Genomic DNA, 14,420 nt, shown 5'->3' with positions numbered 1-14,420 from the left:
GTAGGTTTTTCATAGATGGCTTTTATGATATTGAGGTATGTACCCTCTATGCCTATACTCTGAAGAGTTTTGATCAAGAAAGGATGCTGTACTTTGTCAAATGCTTTTTCTGCATCTATTGAGAGGATCATATGATTCTTGTTCTTTCTTTTGTTAATGTATTGTATCACATTGATTGATTTGCAGATGTTGAACCAACCTTGCAGCCCAGGGATAAATCCCACTTGGTCATGGTGAATAATCCTTTTAATGTACTGTTGGATCCTATTGGCTAGTATTTTGGTGAGAATTTTTGCATCCATGTTCATCAGGGATATTGGTCTGTAATTCTCCTTTTTGATGGGGTCTTTGTCTGGTTTTGGGATCAAGGTAATGCTGGCCTCATAAAATGAGTTGGGAAGTTTTCCTTCCATTTCTATTTTTTGGAACAGTTTCAGAAGAATAGGTATTAATTCTTCTTGAAATGTTTGGTAGAATTCCCCTGGGAAGCCATCTGGCCCTGGGCTTTTGTTTTTTTGGGAGATTTTTGATGACTGCTTCAATTTCCTTAGTGGTTATAGGTCTGTTCAGGTTTTCTATTTCATCCTGGTTCAGTTTTGGTAGTTGGTACATCTCTAGAAATGCATCCATTTCTTCCAGGTTATTTAATTTGCTGGCATAGAGTTGCTCATAATATGTTCTTATAATTGTTTGTATTTCTTTGGTGTTGGTTGTGATCTCTCCTCTTTCATTCATGATTTTGTTGATGTGGGTCATTTCTCTTCTCTTTTTGATAAGTCTGGCCAGGGGTTTATCAATCTTGTTAATTCTTTCAAAGAACCAGCTCCTAGTTTCGTTGATCTGTTCTACTGTTCTTTTAGTTTCTATTTCATTGATTTCTGCTCTGATCTTGATTATTTCTCTTCTCCTGCTGGGTTTAGGCTTTATTTGCTGTTCTTTCTCCAGCTCCTTTAGGTGTAGGGTTAGGTTGTATACTTGAGACCTTTCTTGCTTCTTGAGAAAGGCTTGTATTGCTATATACTTTCCTCTTAGGACTGCCTTTGCTGCATCCCAAAGATTTTGAATAGTTGTGTTTTCATTTTCATTGGTTTCCATGTATTTTTTTAATTCTTCTTTAATTTCCTGGTTGACCCATTCGTTCTTTAGGAGGATGCTCTTTAGCCTCCATGTATTTGAGTTCTTTCTGACTTTTGTCTTGTGATTGAGCTCTAGTTTCAAAGCATTGTGGTCTGAAAATAGGCAGGGAATGATTCCAATCTTTTGGTACCGGTTGAGACCTGATTTATGACCTAGGATGTGATCTATTCTGGAGAATGTTCCATGGGCACTAGAGAAGAATGTGTATTCCGTTGCTTTGGGGTGGAATGTTCTGAATATGTCTGTAAAGTCCATTTGGTCCAGTGTGTCATTTAAAGTCTTTATTTCCTTGTTGATCTTTTGCTTAGATGATCTGTCCATTTCAGTGAGGGGGTGTTAAAGTCCCCCACTATTATTGTATTGTTGTCGATGTGTTTCTTTGCTTTTGTTATTAATTGGCTTATATAATTGGCTGCTCCCATGTTAGGGGCATAGATATTTACAATTGTTAGATCTTCTTGTTGGATAGATCCTTTAAGTATGATATAGTGTCCTTTCTCATCTCTTATTACAGTCTTTGGTTTAAAATCTAATTTGTCTGATATAAGGATTGCCACCCCAGCTTTCTTTTGGTGTCCATTAGCATGGTAAATGGTTTTCCACCCCCTCACTTTCAATCTGGGGCTGTCTTTGGGTCGAAAATGAGTCTCTTGCAGACAGCATATCGATGGGTCTTGTTTTTTAATCCAGTCTGATAGCCTGTGTCTTTTGATTGGGGCATTGAGCCCATTTACATTCAGGGTAACTATTGAAAGATAGGAATTTAGTGCCATTGTATTGCCTGTAAGGTGACTGTTACCGTATATTGTCTGTGTTCCTTTCTGGTCTATGTTGCTTTTGGGGTCTCTCTTTGCTTAGAGGACTCCTTTCAAGATTTCCTGTAGGGCTGGTTTTGTGTTTGCAAATTCCTTTAGTTTTTGTTTGTCCTGGAAGCTTTTTATCTCTCCTTCAATTTTCAATGACAGCCTAGCTGGATAGAGTATTCTTGGCTGCATATTTTTCTCGTTTAGTGCTCTGAATATATCCTGCCAGTCCTTTCTGGCCTGCCAGGTCTCTGTGGATAGGTCTGTTGCCAATCTAATGTTTCTACCCTTGTAGGTTACATATCTCTTCTCCCGAGCTGCTTTCAGGATTTTCTCTTTGTCTCTGAGACTCGTAAGTTTTACTATTAGATGTCGGGGTGTTGACCTATTTTTATTGATTTTGAGAGGGGTTCTCTGTGCTTCCTGGATTTTCATGCCTGTTTCCTTCCCCAAATTAGGGAAGTTCTCTGCTATAATTTGCTCCATTATACCTTCTGCCCCTCTCTCTCTTTCCTCTTCTTCTGGGATCCGAATTATTCTAATGTTGTTTCGTCTTATGGTATCACTTATCTCTTGAATTCTGCCCTCGTGATCCAGTAGTTGTTTATCTCTCTTTTTCTCAGCTTCTTTATTTTCCATCATTTCATCTTCTATATTACTGATTCTCTCTTCTGCCTCATTTATTCTAGCAGTTAGCGCCCCCATTTTTGATTGCACCTCATTAATAGCCTTTTTGATTTCTACTTGGTTGGATTTTAGTTCTTTTACTTCTCCAGAAAGGGTTTCTCTAATAACTTCCATATTTTTTTCAAGCCCAGCTAGTATCTTTAAAGTGATGATTCTGAACTCTAGATCTGACATCGTACTAATGTCCGTATTGAGTAGGTCCCTGGCAGTCGGTACTACCTCTTGTTCTTTTTGTTGAGGTGATTTTTTCCGTCTTGTCATTTTGTGCAGAGGAGAATAGATTAATGAGAGAACAAAATGCTAGCAGAGTAACAACGTCCCCAGAAAATATACTCTAAACAAATCAGAAAAAACCTGAAGCAGTGGGAAAAGAAAGGGAAAGAGAGAAAAAAGAAAAAGAAAAAAAAGAAAAAGATAAAGATAAAAACAAAAACAAACAAAACAAAACAACAACAAAAAAACCAGAATGTGATCAAATATGATCAGTGCCACACACTAGATTTGGGGTGTATTTTGGTCTTTTAGAAGAAAGTGCCTCCCAAAATTTTAAAGAAAGAAAAACTTATATATGTACAAAAATAAGGGTTGATCTGATGAAGGGATGGAATATGACTGTAAAGATGGAAATTATAAAAAATTTTATAAAAGGAATTGGTAAGAAGTTGTTTAAAAAAAGAAAGAAGAGGATTTAAAAAAAGAAGAAAAAAAGGGAGAGGATGTGATCAGGCAGGGGAACAGAAAACACCATATACTAGAGATTTAGGGTATATTTTGATCTGTTAGAAGAAACTATCTCAAAATTTTAAAGAGAGAACAACTTATATATATAAGCCAAAAATATGGGTAACTACTATGAAGGGATAGAATATGACTCTAAAAATGAAAAATAAAAATGTTTTTTTTTTAAAAAAAGGGATTGATAAGATGTTGGTTGAAAAAGGGAAAAAGAAAAATTCAAAAAGAATAAAAAAAGAAAAAAAGACAGTTAAAAAAAAATTAACTTTGAAAGACTACAGAATCATGGTAAAAAAGCCATGAATTCTACGTGCAGTAGTCCCCTAGAGCTGGAGTTCTGCCGTTCTCATTGATGGGTAAACTTGGTCTTGGCTGGCTGTTCTCGCTGATCTTCTGGGGGAGGGGCCTGTTGCCGCGGTTTCCAAATGTCTTTGCCGGAGGCAGAATTGCCCCGCCCTTGCCCCCTCCCAGCTAAGTAATCTGCTCAGGTTTGCTCTCCGGGGCTTTTGTTCCCTGCGAGCTTTCCGTACAGCTTTGGAGGCGGAGAGTGAAAATGGCGGCCTCCCAATCTCCGCCGCGGAGGAGCCGAGAACTCGGGGCCCCGCTTCTCAGTGAGCCCAGAGAAAAGCCGTCAGTCACTCCCGTCTCCCCGGTCTCCAGCCGCACTCCGTGCTCACCCGGCCTGTGACCGCGCGTTTCTATCTCTGGCACCCGACCCCGGGTGGAGTCTCCAAACCCAGCAGATCCCTGCGGCGCACTCCCGCGCGGCTCCTCCCAGGGGAGGAAGGTGAGTCTCCCCGGATCTGCCGCTTGTTGGGTCCCTGCTGGAGGAGCAGGGGCCCGACTGTGCCGCGGATCACGGTTTATGGCCACCCCGAGCTGAGAGCCCGCGCCTGGGCTCCGCCTCTGCAGCCGGCTTCCCTGCTCCGATACCTGGGAGCTCTGCCACACTCAGGCACCCCCGGTCTTTCTGTGACCCATGGGTCCTGAGACCACACTGTCCCGGAGGGTTCCACCCCCGCTTAGCCACCAGAGTGACGTCCCTCGGCGGAGCAGACTTTTAAAAGTTCCGATTTTGTGCTCCGCGGCTCTATCACTTGCCAGAAGCGGCCGCCGGAGGCCCCTCCCCCGCCGTCTATCCTCCCGAATATCGCCTCGGATTCACTTCTCCGCACGTCCTACCTTCCAGAAAGTGGTCGCTTTTCTGATGAGAGAGTTGTTGCTCTTCTTTTCTTCGATCTCCTGTTGAGTTTGTCGGTGTTCAGAATGGTTTGATCCCCATCCAGCTGAATTCCTGAGACCAGACGAAATCCAGGGCTCCTACTCCTCCGCCATCTTGCTCCGCCCATATGCTTAGTTTCTTCTTCGATCCTGGTCTTTTCCTAGATTTTTAGTATGTTTCATTGATGTATTTGCTGATTTCTGCCATGACTTTAGACTTCAAAAATTCTACATCTTTAGATAAATTAAAAAGTTCCTGCCCTACTTCCGCCCTCCTCCCACCCCCCCCCATGTTTGGCTAGCTTTGCGGATGTTAGCTCCTAGGTGTGTTTTAGAATCAGCATGTCAGTCACCCTAAAATATCCTGTTGGGATTGCAAGTGGGCCCAAATCAACTCTATCATCTAGTGTTGATGATTATCACATATTTTTGCTTATTCTAAAAATGTGACCCCGACTAGGAGGAAAATTTAGTGCCTGTCATGTAACCTTTTCGATATATTTTCTATTTGCTTACTTTTTCCTTTTGAGGATTAAAAATATTTAGAGTTTTAAATTTCTTGACATTTATTTTTCTATGAAGAATGAGGTATGGATCTTAGGTTTTTTCCCTTCAAAATGGATAGCCAGTTTTTTCCAGTTGCATTTATTGTATAATCAGTTATTTCCTGACCATTTTGAATGGAGATCTAGAACTTTCATCAGGACTGCTCAAAAGGTGATTCCTCCAAGATGACTCCAACTCGAGTAGTCAAGTACTCAAGTAGGGAATCAGGTTTCCCGGCCTCTACCTTCAGTTGCATTGTCTCCCTCAGTGTTTGAATAACTGATTCACTTTGTCAGGGACCTGAAAGAGTCATGAGCTTGTCAGAATCTTTCTCTCTATATATTTTAAAGAAGCTCCATGCATATATTTCTGCCATTGTAGATGTACAGACTGAGGGGTGGCTTGCATGCAGCCCTCTATGAGGGAGATTTTATGTCATTTATCTGCAAGAGCTTCAGAAAGCAAAGAATTTTGTTCTTAGTTATGGGCAGAATAAGCATCTCAATATTACTTGAAATTATACCATTTATCTTTGTTCTTGGCACAAACACATCTTTGTTCTTGGTGCACACTTTCCTATCAACCCAAAGCTGGTCAGTTGGTTTGTTTCCTGGAAGTACGGTATGCAGTTTATGAGGCCACTAAGAGGTAAGGCAACTTAAAAATAAATATATTTCATCAAATATGAAGAAAAGTTTCTTTTCTCGCTTTTTTTAAAATTAGGAAGAATAATGAATGGTAACGCCTAAACTTGAAATTTTCCAGAGTAAAATAATATTTCATAATCTATGGAAAAGACCAGAATTCTTAAAAGTATTGTCTAGGTAAGAATGACACTTAAATTTCAATGGAAGTGTTTTAGGTTAGTCAGACGGAAAAGCTCCAGGCATTTACATACTGATGAAGAAAAATTGAGAATGAAATATAAGTAATCCTTGGGAAAACAAAAACAGAAACAATTGCATCCATTTCACATATTTGGATTACCTAAAATAGGGGAAAATAGCAAATGTGCATAATGACTGAATCAGGTTTCTAAAAATGTGCTCACGAGGCAGGAGTGACACAATGGCTCTAAGAGAATGAAAGCTGATGAGGAGGAAAGTATGTACAAGATGAGGGAGGGAAGAATTACCAGTAGAGATGAACAGGATTTGTGATGCTGTTCCTGATGTCAGAGCTGCTCCAACATACGCACGTAACCAGCAGTTTTAATGGCCACAGAGACACCAAAGCCGGACATATTAAGGTGGAAGCTTTGGTCCCATTGCCTTAGGATGCTCACTAACTCTTCAGAGCCTCATGGGTATACGTAGCTGCGAAGTTGTCATTACGAGTGAGATAGATTTCCTTCGTGGTCCAACCAATACAAAGCCATCTGTATTCACTGTCTCTCCATTTCTGCCTTCCAGATCCACTAAGGTTGCCCCCATTGCTCTTGTCAAGGCCCCGTGGTTACGTGGTCCACATGGTTACATCTCAAGCCAGTTCTCAGGCTCCTGAGCTTGGGCAGCATTCAGCACAGCTGATCATTCTCTACTTCTGAAACACAGTCTTCATCTGACTTTAAACACTGGTTTACCTCCTGGCTTCTGGGCCTTTCTTCCTCAGGCTGCTCTGTGGTTTCTCCTCGCTTCCCTCACTCCTAGATGGTGGAGCACTCAGGGCTTTGTCTGATCTCATCAGTCTTGAAGCTTTACACACCCTAAATTTAATGTGCAGATGACCCTAAATTTAAATCTCTAACCTCGCCTCTCTCCTGAGTGTCAGATTGCATATCCCACTTCTCTTTTGGAATTTCCACTTAGATAAGCACCTGAGACTTAATGTGTCCAAAGTGGAGCTTTTATATAACCCCACCAAGTCTACTCTTTCTTCAGTCTTCCTCAGGTCAGTAAATGGCAACTCCATCTTTCCGGCTATTTGAAATAAAAGCTTTGGGTTCATCCTTTTCTCTTTCAGGGACCATGTTCTGTCATCCATCAGGAAGTTCTGTTGGCTCTACCTTAAAAATATCTTCTGAATCGAACTACTTCTCGTCATCTGCTCTGCTACCACCCTGGTCAAATCCTTCAGCCAACGTTGCCTGTATTACTGAAATAGTCTCCTAACTGTTTTTTTTTTTTTTTTTTTTTTGCTTCTGGCCTTGCCTCTTCTTCAGGCCGCATTCAACATAACAGCTAGGGTGACCCTGTGGAAACATGTCAGTTTATGTTACTTATCTGCCCCAAACCCTCTCCTTCCAGAATAACTGCCCCACTCCTTACACAGCAGCCTGCTCACCCCTTGCTGGTGACCTCTCGAGCTTATCTCCTTTTATTTCCCTGTCTTACACTCTCCACTCTTGTTCTTCCTCAAGCATTCCACACATGCTCCTACATTAGGATCTTTTCCTTTGCTATTCCTTATTCCTAGAATACCTTCATCCATGATGTTGTCTGTAGACTTTGTTGTGACGTAGCAGAGATACGTTGGAGGGGATTCGACTATGGGGATACTTGAACAAATTGAATATACAAGGCCCTTTCTGCTTTTGAGACTACAGCTTTATGAATTAGTGGAAGAAATTGATTGTATACTATGTAACAATTACTGAGTTTCCACTAGATAATGAACAGCTCAAATGTGCCTGATTAAAATGGAAACATTTTTCCTTGTGTACAAGTAGTTTTTAAACTTGTTCTTTAACAGTGAATACTTTTTAATAACTAACTTTACTTGGAAGTTCATCTCCAGTACATAATGTCAATACAAGTGGATCTGCTTAGGGCTCATAATAGGCTGACAAACACCTGTCTGTCCATAACCGCTGTAAGAGAGGTAGGTGTCCACTGGGGAGTACCTGTAAGAACCCATTGTTAAATGCTTTGGCCATGACCCATGGAGTGGGTGAAGTGAAGCTTCCATTTTAGGGTAGCTGGCTCTGAGGAACCTGGTGCAATGTAGCTATTTGGGGGAGCAGGAAAATAGTTCAGCTTTATTTGAAATAGAGGCGTTACATTATATAGAGAGTAATGTCAGAAAGAGTAGGAAAAATTCTGTGCAGAATTCAGAATATGATACTACCCTGAGGAAAAACTACCCAGACGTCAGAGCTGTCCAGTTGTTAGTTATCCCCATATTTTGTAATTAATGCATTTTGTAAGATTCAGCTACAAGAAGAAGAGCTGATTCATGGTAAGAATGATCATTGATTAGTGGTCTTTCATCCATTTCCTCCAACTGAGCTACAACAGTAACATTTTTTCAAAGGGGGATTTTCCAATATCTGTGGTGGAAAGATAATGATCCAGCTAAAATCTTGAGAGAATAATCCCTTCTGCATGTAATGGAAAATACATGGCCCTAAAACTTTTCTTTGGCTTTTAGCAAGCAATTGTTACCCCAGTCAATATCCTGTCACTGTTAATTAGAAACCATTTGTGCTATAGCTGATTTGTCACTCTGCAAAACTCCTATGGAGGGATGCAGGGCAGTTGGTGCCACGGCTCAAAAGAGAACAAAAGTCAGTTTTCAAAGGCTCCAAAACACACTAAGTGGTGACCCAAGTTGTGCTCCCTCCATTATTGCTGTGAGGTCGGAAAGCTAATTAAAAATCTCTGCTGGCACAAATGTGTGTTTGGTGTTCTAAAATATCGTCTCTAAAAGACTGACAGATTGAAACCACTGAAACAAGCCTTTGACTCGACTTTGTTTTCATGTGTTCATTGATTCTGACCCTAAAAATGTGAAAGTTCTGTCTTTATTGGACCCAAATGTTGCTGAGTAAGTTTGACTTTCCCCTGGAAAAAGTTCCTAATCATGTGGACAAAAGCCAGGAAGGCAATTATTTCTAGTCTCATTAATGGCTGAAGAAAAATTGAAATCATAACTATGATTTAGCTAGTTACCTAATTATCTATTTCAAATCCTATTTTTCTGGAGCCTCATAGAAAAGTCTATTATCCTTTAAAGGTAAGCTTGATGGTCCGTAAATGAACTTATGAGGACCAGATACTTTGCAACTGATTTATAAATATATGCCAGGGATGGCAATGGGATAATTTAATAAAAACAACACTGAAAAATAAAATGACTTTTAAAAAGCCCATCACTCTGTGATATAAATATAAATTACAAATTTTTTGGTAAATGGATTATAAGGACTAGTTTTTCTGAATTAACTACAACTTCTATATTTTCTCTTACAATGGCCCAATTAAAATTTTGGGGGCAAACATTTAAGGACTGGGTTAGATCATACAGTGAAATTGTATATGGTTCACAGTATCAATTATGGTATATGTAATTATATGTGGAGACCCTTGATAATACTTAGAAACATTCTTGCTCCATTTGAAGATGCTAAAAATAGGAATTGTTGGAATAGTTCCTACAGGGTGCTACATGAGCTACTTGATAATATGGGAGGTAGGGGGCCCCATCTAGAAAATTTGGGAGATGCTGAGTGAGTCTTAACTATAGGCTGACAAGAAAATGATTGTAGGTTGATTTCTAAAGATACATGTGACTAATACATGTGTGGAAGGCCTTTGAAGGAAATATCATGCTCTACCTTTCTGCCTTATTTGCAAGAAATAAGGAAAATAAATATGGGAGAAAACAAAACCATACTTATACTTTTATGAGGGTTGGAAATTTCTCTTCATAAAAAAATTGAGCATAAGTAAGTGCAGCCTGGCAAAGAGAACTCGGTAGAATTTTTTTTTTAAGATTTTATTTATTCATTTGAGAGAGAGGGAGAGGGGGAGAGAGAGAGAGAGAGAGAGAGCACAAACAGGGGGAGGGGCAGAGGGAGAGGGAGAAGCAGACTCCCCGATGAGCTGGGAGCCCAACATGGGGCTTGATCCCAGAACCTGGAGATCAAGACCTGAGCCGAAGGCAGAGGCTTAACCATCTGAGCCACCCAGGTGCCCCTAACTGGGTACATTTGCTTGCATATGGGTTCGTATGGATTCGTGCAGAGCTGTGTGTGCGCGGAGTTGGAGACCTCAAAGCAAGAGACCATGGTGAATAATTTTTGAATAATTTTTATTGAAAATGGAATAATTTTTAAAGTATTTCCCTTAATATGAAGAGGAACCACTGATTATTTAGCATTTTTTAGCATTTTTTTCTTTTTGTAAAAATTATAGAGTAAAATTTGTAAAAATTATAGGCCACTGTTTTACATCTTGTGTAGCTGACGCCAGTGTTGTATGTTCTGCTACAAGGCAGAGACCTCGGGAAGGGTACTGAGGTCATGAACACACATCAGAACTGTGTTGCGGAGGCCTGGGTGTGCACCATCCTAATCACCCATGCTCGGCACCGTTGGCGCATTTCCCGGAACATCGATCTTTCCTCTGTGTAGCGGATGCCTTGCTGTTTGCCTTTTTTGTTTCTGCTGATTGGGCTGTTGGACAGGTTAACTTCATTGTGGTGATGGTGACCTTTCACCTTCCCGTTTTCTCTAAGATATCTAGGAGCACCTAGAATAGCTATACACATGTGTGAGTGATTGAGCATGTTTGTGTAGAGATGTTACTTTCCATCGCTGACCTTCTTGACTGTTTCACTGAGAGAATAAGAGCAGTCAGAAGGGAATGTCCACAGGCTCTCATCCTCCCGTTTACCCGCTGACCAGCGCGGCCCCCACGGACCAGGCCTTCCCCTTTAACTGTGCTGAGCCCCCTGGGCTTCCAGCTCAGGCACCGCATGCGAGCTCCCACGGCCTATGCTTGAGGACGCCAGCCCAGTGGCTCGCCTTCTCTTCCACACCCCACCACTGGCATGTGCCCCCCACTGTTCCATGGCCTCGTCCCCAGCTACTCCACCCCTTGTGCCCTTGCTCCAGGGAGCACCTTCTTGACTGTTGAACACGCCAAACCCATGCCACTTTCAAGGTGTGTGTGTGTTCACTCTCAGCCTTGAATGACCCCCCCACCCCCTGCAATTCCTCGACTGTTGTTCAAAAGCCGCCTTCTCACTAAGACTGATTTTACATCACCTTATTTAGAATTGCAACCTCCTCCCACTTCATAGAACTCTTGGTTCCCTCTCTTGCCTAAGTTCATTCCATAGCCAAGGTCACCGTCTGCCATGTTAGGTATTTTCCTTTGTTTCTTGGATTCCAGCCTCCATCCCTCCACCCTCAACAGCCATGCAGCTACCGGCCCTGGAACGTGAGCTGCCAAAGGCAGACGTTCTGTTCGTTCTGGTCACGCTCCTATCACTGCACCTACGGAAGTTACTTTACACACAGAAAGCACTCGATCAAGGTTTGTTGATTCAGAGAATTACACAATCACCTGCTTTTTCCCCCTTTCCCTAGTTATGTATTTGGTACATTTTACATATTTTCTGTTTGTGTTTCATAGCTGTGAATAACTTACCCCTTTTCTGTTGTTCCTCAAAGACAGACTCAGGAATCCTTTCAGTAAAATCAAGGGAAATACCTTCATATTTATTACATATTATTTATTTTATATTTTATTATTTAGTGTGTATTCATAACCTAAAAATGTTCGCATTTTTCTTGAAATATTTCCTAAGCATTTTAGATGGTTTTTTTTTTCCCCCCAGCAAAATACAAATTCCCGAAGAAGCAACAACAATAAAAACACAACACAAACAGAAGAGATGAGCAAGGAGTAGGAAAGCGCTTAGTTAGTAATCCTGGGCAATTAATGAGCCTCGTGTGTCCCGGGACCCGAATTCCTCTCTGTCACCGAGGGACGCATGTACATCGGCTTGGGCAAGCGCCGAGAACACTTCTCTGTGCAAAGCAGCGGGCGTGCTTCCAGAGAAAAACAGAACAGGAGCATTTGTCTATGTTACTCAAAAAAGCACAACCCAAACCACCTTCTACCCGGTTAATTTCTTTTCTCGAGGTAATGCCCGTGTCCTGGTGTTAACATTGCTGAGGTGATTCCACACAAGCAAGCAAACCAACCAACCACATCAGCAATAGAAAAATAGAGCAGTGTGGTCCTTTTTTTTCTTTCCTCCACACTAGGTTCAGGAAATGGGTTTTTAATTTTAAAATAGGGACAACTTCAGGTAATACTAATGGGAACGAGACCAAGTGTGTCTGTGGTGGTTACCACGTGCAAGGTCTTGATCGAAAGCTTTACAGGTTGGATCCTCAGGACAACCAGTGTGTGTTTGTAGGAGGTGTTTTGGGGGCCTCTAGCTGGTATATTAAATTAAGAACACGCCGATGATGACTTGCTGAATGAGGAGGCACTGGTCCCCTGTGTGGGGTTGGCGGGTAGCTCCCTCAGCATCTGCACTCCCATTTGGGGGAAAGTGAAAACCCCAAACTCTGGATCAGACTCTGGGTGTGAGCAGGGTTGTCATACTGTAAAATGCCTAAGCAGGCACTTAGGATAGCTGTTTTCTCATCACAGGGGAGTGCTGTTCTTATTCCCATTTTACAGATGAGGGAAGCAGAGGCACAGAGAGGTTAAGAGACTTGCTCTTGTTTCTGCTTCTACTCATTGGTGGAGGTGGGGTTTGAACTCTGGCAGTCCAGCCCTAGTGTCTGGGCTTTGGGCCTCGGAGCATGTGGTGTCCTAAGGGAGATCGCTTTCCTCTCTTTTGCCTGGCCGTGCCCGCTTCCTCTGTGCTGTCCACACCTCTGGCAGAGCATTTCTATGAGCTTGTCCTCAAATTGGGTCTCACGGTTGTTCATCACGTTTTAACATTCATCCTTTTCTTTCCGGATCTGGTTTTCAGACTCACAGTAGGAAAACACCAGCTAACGTAGGACATGTCAGTGACGGACTGTCTTTCATGTCCTTTTCCAGACAGTACCTTCATTCGGGAGAGGGGTTCCGTTGAGCCAGGGTTGAGGAGTGAGGCTGAGATAGTTGGGTGTCTGTTGATTTTGCTGATTTCGAACCAAATATACTTAATATAGAACCTGGTCTAAACATCCAGGTTCAGCTTGCATTGGCCAATTAATTCTCTTAACCATCCATAGACTGTGGATGTTTTTGTGTCATCTTCATTGTGGACAGGCAAATGGTTTTGGTGAGGTGTATTTTCAGTGACTCAGTAGTATAAAGATTCTGATGACGGTTAATTTTAAATTCTCAGAGAAAACTTGTGAATATTACTCTTATGTGATAATAAACACAAGATCTAATCTTTATGTTTGAAAACATGTTTGCTTTTTTTTCCCCACTGTATTAGAGACATTTAGGGACAAAATTTAACCTGTTAGTTTGACTCTGGGAAACATACTCTGTATACTGAAAGAAAAATAAGAGGTGTTTCTCCAGGTCTAATACATTAGTATGGAGAAGATAAACCACAGAATTTTCTGGAATGATTCTGTTATGCCATTGTAACAGGTAGAACTCTTGGGGGCAGCAGGATGCTGCTAAATTCCTAAATTTGGAAAAATATAAAACTTTTCTGCCGGGCATCTAGGCAGGTGCTCCTACCTGGTGTGGTCTCCCGTAGTATTTCTTCTTACCTCTGCCATCTCCCAATGAAATGGCCAACATAAAAGATTCTGACGAGACACATATCATCATGGTACACTACTGTGAATTTTTAATAGGTATTAGATAGAATTGTTCTCTATTTTAAAGTACTCTGTAAGGCGAATGTCAAAATAAATTAGAAGTTTGGTCCTACCAAGCATGCAGATATACTCAGCTTTCTTACCCTCTTGTGACAATAAAGGAACATTTACTAACTGGAAATTGCTCTCCATTGTTCTGCCTGACCTTTTGAAGGCTCTGCTGTAATAATATGTTAAATTACGAAAACTGTGATCCTAAGTAAAAATTATGGATTTTTGCATGGATTCATCTGAACTGTAATTGATTGTCTAACATGGAAACCATGCTATGTGAATTATTTGGCACAGTGCTAATATTGGCTAATTTAGAATGTAATTATAATCAGCATGGATCCTTTCAACTGCACTTATGAACTTAGCCACAGTGGGAAAGCATACAGGACTCCCCGCAGTGCAGAAATCACTTGGTTCTTTGGAAGACATATAGTCCAAGTTTTTAATTATATTCGGCTGGAGTTCTTTTTAATTTTATCTTACTAAAAATGAATGGATTTTAATATGACAAAGGTGATGCTCACATACTAAAGGAAGCACATTAAACAGAGTTTATAATATTTCCCACTGAGATGAGCTTTAGCATTTAAAATGAGAAAAAAGCTATTCTTTACATTAAACATTTGATCAATCCAAGTGATAACCAGAATAAAATTTAAATGCCATCTTGGTAGCATAAGCTTATCATATTTCAGATGTGTACTGTACTCACCTATTTACAC

This window comes from Neomonachus schauinslandi, chromosome 14 (assembly GCF_002201575.2).
Source record: "Neomonachus schauinslandi chromosome 14, ASM220157v2, whole genome shotgun sequence".
Lineage (NCBI taxonomy): Eukaryota > Metazoa > Chordata > Mammalia > Carnivora > Phocidae > Neomonachus > Neomonachus schauinslandi.
Note: the sequence above shows the minus strand (reverse complement) of the source record.